Source organism: Equus przewalskii, chromosome 4, assembly GCF_037783145.1.
Source record: "Equus przewalskii isolate Varuska chromosome 4, EquPr2, whole genome shotgun sequence".
Taxonomy (NCBI): Eukaryota; Metazoa; Chordata; class Mammalia; order Perissodactyla; family Equidae; genus Equus; species Equus przewalskii.
The window spans coordinates 75,598,101-75,610,550 of record NC_091834.1 but is presented as its reverse complement, the minus strand read 5'-3'; positions in this window follow the sequence as shown (position 1 = coordinate 75,610,550).

The following is a 12,450-nucleotide window of genomic DNA, read 5'->3' as shown; positions in this document are numbered from 1 at the left end:
GAAAATGTAACAGTGCGCTCAGCATCAACATGTCTAAGAAGAAAATCTTCCTTATGCATTCTGCAAGAGAGATAAATTCATCTGGCAAATAAAGATGCAGTGTGAAAGGAAATTGATATTTGATCAGGGGGAAAAGAACAAATGAAGCATTTGTTAGGATGTATTCAGACTACTGTTTCCAATACTGAGGGATCAAACGAGACTTTAAATATCCACATTTTCAAAAGACTGAAGACTCAATAGATTTGCTTTGTTTTCCTGCCGCAGAGTCTAACCAAGTACAATGTTTTCTAATTCAATCTTGGTAATATTTCTCTCATTAATTCAAAGGCCTTTGGCTTATAATTATCATGTTATACATATAGAAAGAGCTCTCAAGACAGTCACAACATCAGATAAATATACTCAGAGACCTGGTTAATCCAATTTGCAATACCCATAGAGGAAACAGGCAATCCGAGGATTTCTCAGAAATCTGCATATCCCAAAAATCTTCTGCTCCAAAGCATGAAATACTCACTATTAAAATCCTAACATTAGTAAATAATGTTGTGGACTTAACTGTAGAAAGCAGGCCTTGCAATACCTGAGAGCGACCGCCCCTCCACAAGCTCTGAACCATGGAGCAGGTGTGGGCTGAGTTTTATTTTATTTTATTTCTACTAAAATTATTAGAAAAGCAGAAGTTGGAATGAGGAAATACTGGAGGAAGCTGAGTAATTCTAAAATGAGAAGAACAGTCAACAAGATATACATTATTTTCCTCATATGTTTTCACTGAGTTTTTTAAATGTTTTAGTTTCCTTTGGACTAACGGATAATAATTTGAGTAACATAATATCTACCAAACCAGCCTTAACACTATGCTATCCACCAACAAGAATTTATTGTATTCTAGACTTTGTGCTAAGCTATTATTTTTGAGGTGTCTTTAATAAACAAGCATTATGAAGATCTTGATACTGGAGCCTTCTCAAACCGGAGAGAAGCTTACCAGAAGAATCGATGTATAAACTAGAATACAAAAATCTCTTGATTTTTTTCAGGTGCCAATCTTTAAAAAAAAGGAGAATCGAAACTACAAGAAGACTCACTTAACAGACTTGAAGAGGAAATTCACCACGTGGTATTTAAAAGGTGTGTGTCCTCATAAAGACAAAGTGTGCCCTTGTACTATGTTCTCTGCTTATAAATTACATACATATACAGCCACACACACCTTATCATTTATTATCAAACCCTAGTCAATCAAGTATGTCTAGCTTATTCAAATCCCTTCTCTTTAACAGTAATATCATCAGTGAATTAAATCCTGAAAGTGAAGCAAATGATATAAATAAGCTGCTTATACCAACACATAGCATGTGCAAAAGGTTAATTGAACTGCCTCATCATGAATTATATATTTTTCCTCCAGTCTAGCAACATTCAGAACAAAATGGTGTTTTTTCCCCTAGTCCAATTAGTGTGATGACATTAATTATAATCATAACAATTCTAGCACTACTAAAAATAAACCATGAAACTATTAATGTCTTAAAAAAACCAAATGTAAATTGACCCTTTAAAGGAATCTGTTATGCTCATGGTATTGGAAATGGGATTCAAATATTCTTTAAAAATTGAAGAGTCACCATAACCTAAAGATGATAGCATTCTGCTGGTCAGTGTTCTGTGCAAAAGACCATGAAGATTGCAGGCCTAGATACTTTCTCAAAAATAATTTGCCCAGGGGCCGGCCCAGTGGCACAGCGGTTAAGAGCGCATGTTCCGCCTCAGAGGCCCAGGGTTCGCCGGTTTGGATCCTGGGTGCGGACATGGCACTGCTCAGCAAGCCATGCTGTGGCAGGCGTCCCACATAGAAAGTAGAGGAAGATGGGCACGGATGTTAGCTCAGGGCCAGTCTTCCTCAGCAAAAAGAGGAGGATTGGCAGTAGATGTTACCTCAGGGCTAATCTTCCTCAAAAAAAAAGTAATAATAATAATTTGCCCAGAAAATTATACAATAATTTCAAAAAGGAATTAATGAACTAGTGATGTGGTTGGCTGGCTCTGGTTCTGAAACATACGAAGGCAGATTTAAGGAGGTCAACAGGACGTCATAGCTTTAAACTCTATAATCCTAGATATCTCAGTTGCTGCAAGCTTATGTATATCTTTTCTCCATCTTAAAAATTGTTTTTTTCTTCTTTCTATTGCATATGTCATTTTTGTTCATTTGTTTCAGATTATGTAAACTAGTTAACTGTAAAATTTTCATATTTGGTAGTGAAATTTGAGTGGTGTATAATGTTTGGGAGCAGTGTGCACACAAATGTACAGACAATGTGTGGGTCATTCTTTAGGCTCATTATAAGCAGTATTTGTCTTAAACATATCTATATCTCCAGGCTAGTATAGGTTCCAGAACATAGTAAGTGGCTCAAATATTTTTGCAAAGGAATAAATCAAGACTTTAAATTATTGAAACATAAGATTTACTGAAATAGTTTACTTTAGGTCACATGTGGAAGTCTCTGTGCTTTGATTAACTCACTAGGAGTGTGTTAGTTTTTTTTTTTTTTTTTAAAGAGTTTATTTTTTCCTTTTTCTCCCCAAAGCCCCCCAGTACATAGTTGTATGTTCTTCGTTGTGGATCCTTCTAGTTGTGGCATATGGGACGCTGCCTCAGCATGGTCTGATGAGCAGTGCCATGTCCGCGCCCAGGATTCGAACCAACGAAACACTGGGCCGCCTGCAGCAGAGCGCGCAAACTTAACCACTCGGCCACGGGGCCAGCCCCGGAGTGTGTTAGTTTTTAATACTATTGAACAACACTAGCTATATGGATGGTTTATTTGTCTTAAGCCGTGTTGTGAAACGAGACCAACAACAAAATGGTAACAGTCAGGCACATGGTCTATACTGCATCTCAGCCTGAAGCTTTAGCCACAGACACCATATAACCAGGACTTATTATCTATGATCCCAATGTCAATCCACAAAAAATGAACCCCACATAAGATCTTCCTATAATGAGTTTCCCTTATTATAGCATCCATAGATTTTTTAAAGGTGTTTTGAGTATAATTTCAGGTTTTAGCTTCTAGCCATTTAATCCTCATCAGACAAAGCACAATGAAATGAGCTATGCCTGTATATTCTCATCACACTATTGTTCTTTCATTTGATTAAAAAGCCATGTTCTTTCCCATTTTGAGCTCTCTGTGTATCCTGATTCTCCAACTTGAATGCTATTTTTCTACTCTGTGTCACAGGCTTAATTCCTCTTAAGTCCTTCCCTGACCAGTCTAATTCATGTTCATTCATTTTCCCTTTCTGTTTCAGCTCCCTCTTTCCTTAGTGACACTATTTTAATTTGTAAGTATTTCTTTTGTCATTGGTGCCGTGAAGCGGATTCTGATCCCTAGCAACCCCGTGCACAGCAGAGCAGAATCCCACCAGATCTTTTTCCGCCATGTGCTCACCTTTCAGTTCTGTATGAGAGAATGCTCTGCTGCTATTCATAGAGTTTTCATCGCCAATTTTTTCAGAAGTGAGTAGCCAGGTCCTTCTTCCTAGTAAGTATTTTAAAATTTTATTTTTTCCTATATCCACAATTAGCACAAAGCCAAATGAGGGCAGGCCACTTTCCTGCCTTCTTCATAAACACATTCCCTAATATAGTTCTTCAGAACTCAGCTCCGATCTAACCTTGTGAATGAACAAATAAATGAATCCTAGGTGTTCAATAAATATGTGTAAATTGTGTGTCAATCCCAATTGAATTCCAAGAATGTGGCAGCCATAAAGGGAAGGAAAAAATATTTCTAGTGAAGAAAAAAAAACGAAAATAGAAAATCCACTTGTTTCTTATTGTACAATAGTTAGTTTATTTCCAAAATGTCATTGATGGATTAACTTGTTTACTGCAGAAGAATATTGAATGGCTTCATTTTGATGTATCACAGTTTTCCAATAAGGGTAGGTTTATAATGTCAGATGTCAAAAATGTTCTGTGCCATAAGGATGTAATATTTATTTTTCAAGATTTTTCTCAATTTGCTTTTCTAATTAAATGAAGCTAATGTAGAACAGCTTAATAAACAGGAATTTCCATGATTCTGCAATTATTTGAACAGGTAAATAATGTGAGGAATATACTATAAGAGGTTTAAAAATATATATGTTTATGTGTAAATATGTAAATATAAATACACACACATATATACATACATAAATATACGTAAAACAGTTATTACCAATTTATTTGGTTAGATCTATATAGCTGTGATTATGGCCACAATGCATCCCACATTTTCATTATCCTTTTTTGAGGAAGATTAACCCTGAGCTAACATCTGCCGCCAATCCTCCTCTTTTTGCTGAGGAAGACTGGCCCTGAGCTAACATCCATGCCCATCTTCCTCTACTTTCTATGTGGGATGCCTGCCACAGCATGGCTTGCTGAGCGGTGCCATGTCCGCGCCCGGGATCCAAACCAGCGAACCCTGGGCTGCCAAATCGGAACAAGTGAACTTAACTGCTGCGCCACCGGGCAGCCCCTCTGCCTTCGTATTATTAACTTTGTTCAAATGCAGGAAGAAACTCAGAAAAAACAAAATCGCAGTAGAATTTCCTACCAACCTGCCTCTGTTGAAAGAGCAAATGGCCAGGTTACATTGCCAAGTGTAACTAACACTTATCTCCGTGGCCTTAGACTTGCATTTGAGCCAAACCTTGAGAGCAAAGATGTTCCTCCTGATGTAGGCTTTACAAATAATCATTCAGTGCCCCGGAATAATATAATTGCTTGCCACCAATAGAGTGTTTCAGTATTCATCTAGGTACAATTTTTTTTCTTTTATATTTGATACTATGTGTTTCTCTTAGATTTTTCCTTTTCTGCTTGGTCAGTGAGGAAAATTAGTTCATTTATTTATTTATTTCACCATGTTAAGACGTCTTCATTGCTTTGAGTTATAAAAGACCTTGGTTTAATAATTTGCCTTTTTTCCCCTCAAAAAGAATGGTTTCTAATTCAAAATCATACTTTAAAAATTGTATAATATTACTTATAGTGTAGAATATATACTCACATTTATCACATCTTTGAAGGTATGATGATATAGTTTTTGCTAGACCATTAAAAGTTGTTTATACTGATGGAAAGTCATTCCTGTTTTATTTTAATATCAAGTACAGATTTCAGAAAAGTTATGAGTTTCCAGGGAAGTTTAAAACTTCTTTTTTTTTTTTTGGTGAGGAAGTTTGGCCCTGAGCTAACATCTGTTGCCAATCTTCCTCTTTTCACTTGAGGAAGATTGTCCCTGAGCTAACATCTGTGGCAATCTTCCTCTATTTCGTATGTGGGATGCTGCCACTGCACAGCTTGATGAGCCGTGTGTAGGTCTGTGTCCGAGATCTGAACAGACAAACCCTGGGCTGCCAAAGCAGAGCGCAGGAACTTAACCACTATGCCATCGGGTCAGCCCCTAAAATTTCTTTTTTAAAGACAGGTTTATATATATTGGTCCTCTTGGAATGAGCTATTTATTGTTGAGGATAATTACCCCATTTTTCTTCTAGTTTCGGTATATATCCATTTCATTCTTTTCAAAAGGCAAAAACATTACCTAAAAATATATTGGGGATAAAGAGAACCCTAGCTGGTCAAAAAAATATATTTTGGCATGAAGTTTTACATTGGATGAGCCTTCACTATCATATTCCTTCTTATTAAAATGGTCCATTCAGTTCTAATACAATAGACAAGTTGCATGAGAATTAATGAAATCATAATATTCTGATTTTCTGTCCTGACAACTTATCACCACATTTCCATATCAAATAATTTAGTTTTGTCACATGATGCATACATATATTCTGTTAGATACACTTAATATTTACTGAGTTCTTCCAGTATATTAAGTACTTTGTACAGGTTTCATTTAATTCTAACAAAAACCCTACATATAGCTACTGCAATTACCCACAGTGAACACACTTGGAAACTAAGACTTAGAGGTTAAAACACATTTCCATGGTTATTCCAGGGTCTGACTTACTCAGGTACCCCAATTGTGTAGATCTATCTTAATGGAAGAGAAAGAGAACTACTTGGCTTCCCTGAAACTCTGCCTAACTCATTGTCAGGGTGCATATCTATCCTTGCTATTCCAGGAGGTACATGCAAAATGATTCCCCATTAACTCATACTTTCAATTAGTCAGTGTGTTCCTTTCCGTGTTTCTGCAAAATTCACCCTAATGGTCTTTTTTTTTTTTTAAAGATTTTATTTTTCCTTTTTCTCCCCAAAGCCCCCCAGTACATAGTTGTATATTCTTCATTGTGGATCCCTCTAGTTGTGGCATGTGGGACGCTGCCTCAGTGTGGTTTGATGAGCAGTGCCATGTCCGCACCCAGGATTTGAACCAATGAAACACTGGGCCACCTGCAGCAGAGTGCGTGAACTTAACCACTCGGCCACGGGTCCAGCCCCACCAATGGTCTTAAACACCTTCTTGCAATCAGCTCCATTACAGATCTCACACCAATTTGTACCGGAGGCAGAACACTTAAGTAAACAAATAATTAAACAAACAAGCAAATGAAAACTCAATTGTGAAGCTAATTATCTAGTTGTTTCTCCCTTAAGGTTGTCCAAGAAGATAATTTCCCAGTTTTCACTGTCGCTATCTGCATCATTTCCTATTTTTTTAAAAAATGTATTTTCTTTTTCACCTAAGTGGGCCCTATATAAATTTCTTCTTGTGCATACTTCTATTTAAAGCTTTAACTTTGGTGCCCGTTCTTGGGTCTAATCAGTGATCCCTGAGAGGATGAGAACACCACCTAGATTTTGTGAGTACTTTCTGATATTGGAGGTGTGCACATTTGACTATATTTTGTCTGACATCTAACCCTATCATCATCTTTTCATTCTCACAGAGGACTAATGGTGGTACATGACAAGTTTTCCCCTAAAACTGTCTTAATATTGTTTACGTAAACTGCCTCACTTACCTGACCAAAATCTGGGAAAACAAATTTTATAGATATTGATATTTAAAAGTGGTATGAGGGGATCATGACAAAGTATCTTGTTTTAGACCTTTTCTCCCACCATGAACAACTATGAAACCCAACGAAATACATGGAACACCTCTTCTTGTGAGTTGGACAACAGGCAGCAAAAGGCTGTTGTTCTTGAGAGAAAGTAAACATAAGAGAGAAACTCCACAATTACTTTAACTTTTTCCTGGTAGAACTTTCCAGACTACAGCATAGGGAAGAATAAACAAAACGTGCTGGGACAACTGGATAGAAACATGCAAAAGAATGAAGTCGGACCTTATTTCACACAATATAAAAAAAATTAACTCAAGGTGGATGAAAGGCCTAAATGTAAGAGCTAAAAACTATAAAACCCTTAGAAGAAAACATAGGGGTAGATCTTCATAACTTTTAATTTGGAAAAATATTCTTAGATATGACACCAAAAGCATGGAAAAGGAAAAGGAAAAACAGATGAATCTGACTTCAACAAAATTAAGAAGTTTGTACTTCAAAGAACACCATCCATCAACAGTGAACTTCCAGCATGATATGAAAAAATGTCTTCATTTTAAAGACACTTTTAGATGCATATTCTTTTTCTTCCGATTAAAAGCATCCTAACTGTCACTGAAGACTACGATGAAGAAAGAGACTGTGCATACTATAGTAAAGTACCTGTGGTAGGCAGAATTCCAAACTGGGCCGCAAAATTCCTCCCACTGGTATCCACACCTTTGTGTAATCACCTCCCCTTGGGTACAAGTAAACCTGGCTTGCTTCTGGCCAGTGGAATATGGTGAAAGAGAGCAGATAGTTCCTCCTTTGAGTGCATTACATTATATAAAACTCTGTATTAGCAGACTGAAGAGAGATTTCCTATTGGCTTTAAAGAAGCAAACTGCCATGTTGTGGAGAGGGCCATTGAAACGAAACGGAGGCAGCCTCTGGGGCTGAGGGAGTGTTCCCTCCAATCACAAGGAACTAAATGCTGCAAACAACCAGTGAGGTTGGAAGAGGACCGACCCTGAACCTCAGATGAAATCACAGCCCTGGATGACACCTTGGTTTCAGTCTGGTGAGACCCTTAGCAGAGGACACAGTTAACCTGTGCGTCATCTCCTCACACAGCAAAACAGTGAGATAACAAATGGGTGTTGTTTCAAGCCTCAAAGTTTGTGACAATTTGTTATGCAGCAACAGAAAACTAAAACAATACCTCAAGGGAGACAGCTTCTCTGGATAAAATAAATGGGTCACACGTTGCATGTCCTTTGAGGTCATTATTAACTGTCTCCATGAGTTCTTAATTTTCCTATTAAATATCGGCATATACATGCTTTAAACAATCCAACTTTGAAATTTAATCTTACCTTCAATATTACAATACTCATTTTAAATCATCCCATGAGCTTAAAAATGCTCTGAAATGCAGACTTCTTCAAAGTATGCACTTTATCTAAATTTTTTCATTAACAACTTATCAGTTGGTGTAATTTTACACTTGAATTTGCTATTTTCAAATATTAATTTAATGGCCAAATTCAAATTATTTGTTTAAGAATGAATTAAATTACCAAGTCAATTGTATTTACAAACCCAAACATAATGGCATCTTAAAAAAAATACTCTGAGAAAAGTTTCTCCCAATGGGAATTGATCTTTTTCTCTACTACTATAGACTCAGAAGGATGATGAGAGCAAAAGAAAAGGAGGAAAAAAGGAAAAGGGAAAGGAATGAAGAAAGTGAGGGAAGGAAGAAAAATAGCAATGGTATGCATGTTTGTATAACCTCCATAGAGCCAAATATAGAGATGGACACACAATAGCTTGTTAATAAGTCTGTGTTACATGATATTTAAAAAAAAAAATGGTCAATTAGCACTTAGATAAATAAAGTCCAGGAGCAGGTTTGTGATCTCAATCTGAATACAATCATACGGTTGAAAATAATTTTCAGTTGGAGAAAGATAAATTTTTCAGATGTGTGTGGTTGAGTGTTAGTGTATGTTTGTGGCTATGTGTGTGCATGCAGCTCTAGGGGAGTGGTCTTTGGATAAAAAACACCAAGAACTGTGAAGTACTGTTTACCTGGACAAAAATGGATATAACAAAGGTAAAATTTTTATTTAATTTGTACTTTTATTTTTTAAAGGACCGGATATTTTTTGTTCAGAGTGTTCACAGGTCATTGAGTCAAGTTCACATGTTAAGGGTCACCTTATTTTACTCAGTGATAGTTTTCTTCTGACCTATATAGCCACCTGACCCTTAGTGCTTACTATAATGCTAATTGCAATTCCATTTGAGATTTAAATATTTCAGTCTCACTCAGGTTTGACCTTCTTTGTATCACTAACAGATTTCTAATCTTTCTGAGTCATATCAGCTTCTGGGTCATGACTCCTTGCTGCGTAAAAGGTACAATAATTTTGTAATAAGAGAAAATAGATAAAGCTCAAAAAGGCTTGAATCATCTATTATTAGGCTTAAAGTTAAATGATTTTCATCACTCTTGGAAACCAGTGACCTAGTCAGAAGGTAAAACTTTCTTTCCTTTGGAAGGTGCCAGAAAATGGTTTAAAGAACTTAATGAAAAAACTGAAGAAAATAATTTGAAGGTGAAAGGAGACAAGCTTCCTCAGTTAGGAATAGTCTGGCCATTTAATAAAAAACTGTTCAATTTATGAAATAACATGTCAGTATGATAAATCATGTTGGTAATTTGCAAATGGTTTTGAGTATTATAAAATGCCTTTGATATACCTGAGGTTTGGCTCCTAAAAAAATCACATATTTCTGAATCATTGATTGAATTTGTTGAGTTCTTTCAATAATCAAAGGCACAAAGATCTATGAGAACTCACTAGAAACTGAACAAAGGAGCCACACTAGAATTAAACGTTATTTTCTTAGTAGAAATAAATGATGATACAAAGGTGAAGGAAATTGAATACAAAATATTTTTTCATATATCTTTAATCAGCAGGCACTGAAAGAATAAAACAAAATTTGCTGGAAAGCTAGTAGTTAGGTATATGTCATATTCCTGGTATCCAAATTTCTTTCAAATTGGAAACTCTCAGGACATGAAAAGCCATGTATCAGGACTCAGGAAGCTGAAAACTGAGCCATATTTAATTTCCTGTAAAAAAATGCAAAACGTGCATGAACATGTATTAGGAGATAACATTGCTGATGATACCTACTCCTCTTAAAAACATCATTATAAGAACAATGGACATGTTGCCTGTGATTTGGCATTGCCTAGAAAAGTTCACTTTCTTCTTCCAATTGGAGCTCAGCAAAACCCCTAAAGGTATTATATTGTGTGATTCCTCGCTGACCGTTTGCCCCAACTGCCAGTAGAGATGGCCACTTGCTTCTTGCATCACCCAATATGACTTGTGCATGTACCTATTACAAATCCATATACATGATATTCACAGTTATGCATTTGTGTATCTTCTCTATTTGTCTGTAAAGCCATTTGGGGTCATTTCTTGTTCTTATTCTTTTAGGATATCTAGCACCTTTACAATGCCTGGCACACAGTAAGCACCAATAAAAATATATTGAATAAAAATGAACAATTTTCAGGAATAAACTCAGCTTAATGTCACTTTCTGTACAGTCATGTCCCACGTTTAAAGGTATTCTACCTTTTTTTTTTTTTGGAAGATTAGCCCTGAGCTCACGTCTGCTGCCAATCCTCCTCTTTTTGCTGAGGAAGACTGGCCCTGAGCTAACATCCATGCCCATCTTCCTCTACTTTATATGCGGGATGCCTACCACAGCATGGCTTGCCAAACACTGCATAAGTCTGCACCCAAGATGCAAATCAGCGAACCCCTGGCTGCTGAAGTGGAACGTGCAAACTTTGCTGCGCCACCGGGCCACCCCCTATCTCCTATCTTTAAAGTCTGGATAAGGACAAACTACATAAGAAGGTGACATTTTCTCAGATTTGCTTGCTGTTACCAACATTCACACAGTACTTCTCTTCCATAATTGTTTTTCTCACTAATCCATTAGGAAAGAGCCCATGATAACTTGAATCACAGCAAAGATGCAGAGAATTAATCAGATTATTTTCTTTAGCCATCATCCAGAGTGTCATAGGCCCTTCATTCATGAAGCATGTTTTACAGACTGCTATCCAAAGTCATATCCAGGAGAAGTAGCATTTCATATTGCTAGCATGAATATTGACAGAGTCAAGGAAGCACTACCTAGGGTAGCCCTATCCGATATGTATTTAATGGAAGCTACATATGCAATTTAAAATTTTTAATAGCACCATTAACAAAGTAAAAGGTGAAATTAATATTAATATTCTGTTACTTATCCAATATATAATATTTGAACGGAAAATTTCTCTTAAGAAAGTAGTAATAAGATACTAGAAATGACATTTACTTGCACTGCAATACAGTATTTTACATAATGCAATGGTTAAAGTGAGATATAGTCCTAACAAAACAATAGATCTGTGTTTAACAGAAAACAAAATATTTCACATTGCTTCAGTATTGATTAAAAGCAAAAAAAATTAAAAATTTAGTTCCTTAGTTGCACTCCACATGTGGCTAGTGGTTATTATAGTAAACAGCACAGAACAAGAGAGTTTTCTATGAAGGCAGGTCACTGTACTCTGGAATGTTTTCAAGATCTGATTTATCCAATGGCAGCTTAGATATTTCCCGTTCAAGCTGCTTTAAGCAACAACGGTGACTCCACTTCATTGAACTGTTTCCGTCAGTGTATTTCACTCTTGGAAAAGTCATATATGCCTCTTCACATTTTCTGTACATCTAATAGTTATGAAAGAAAAAAATCAACAAACCCATTCACTGGAGCTTCAGCAAATAGCTCAAGGATTTCACAAGATAGATTGAGGAAAGTCAGTTAATATTTAGTTTGTACCAAGAATTAGGCACAGTTCATGTTCTCAAAAGGTATGGAGAATTTTAGGTTGTGTGGGTCACAGGACAGAAAGCATGGCTAGGGTCATGGTTTAGCAAACATCGCTTGGGCAATTTAGTTTCAGAAAGGGACGGCAGAGCAGGGAGAAGAAAAGTTGTTGGGAAATCAAAGTAACAATGGAAATTTTTTGGCTTTCAAGATGTTTCTTGGTCCTTCCTTTAGGCCAGTATTGGCCTCAAGGTTAACATATTTAGGCCAAATTTCAGTGTCCACATCGTCACCACTAGCTGAAGTGTCTGAGTCTGAAGGACTAGTGAGGCTTATGATCATAAGAGATGATTGAATCTAGAGTGCATTCATCAGTTTCTCCTATGATCTTTTGTTTTATATAGTGATTTCAGTTATTTGGAATAGCAGATACACAGAAACATTTACTACTGGAAAGAATACAACATAGGACTGTGATGAAAAATAAGTAGAATCATTGAT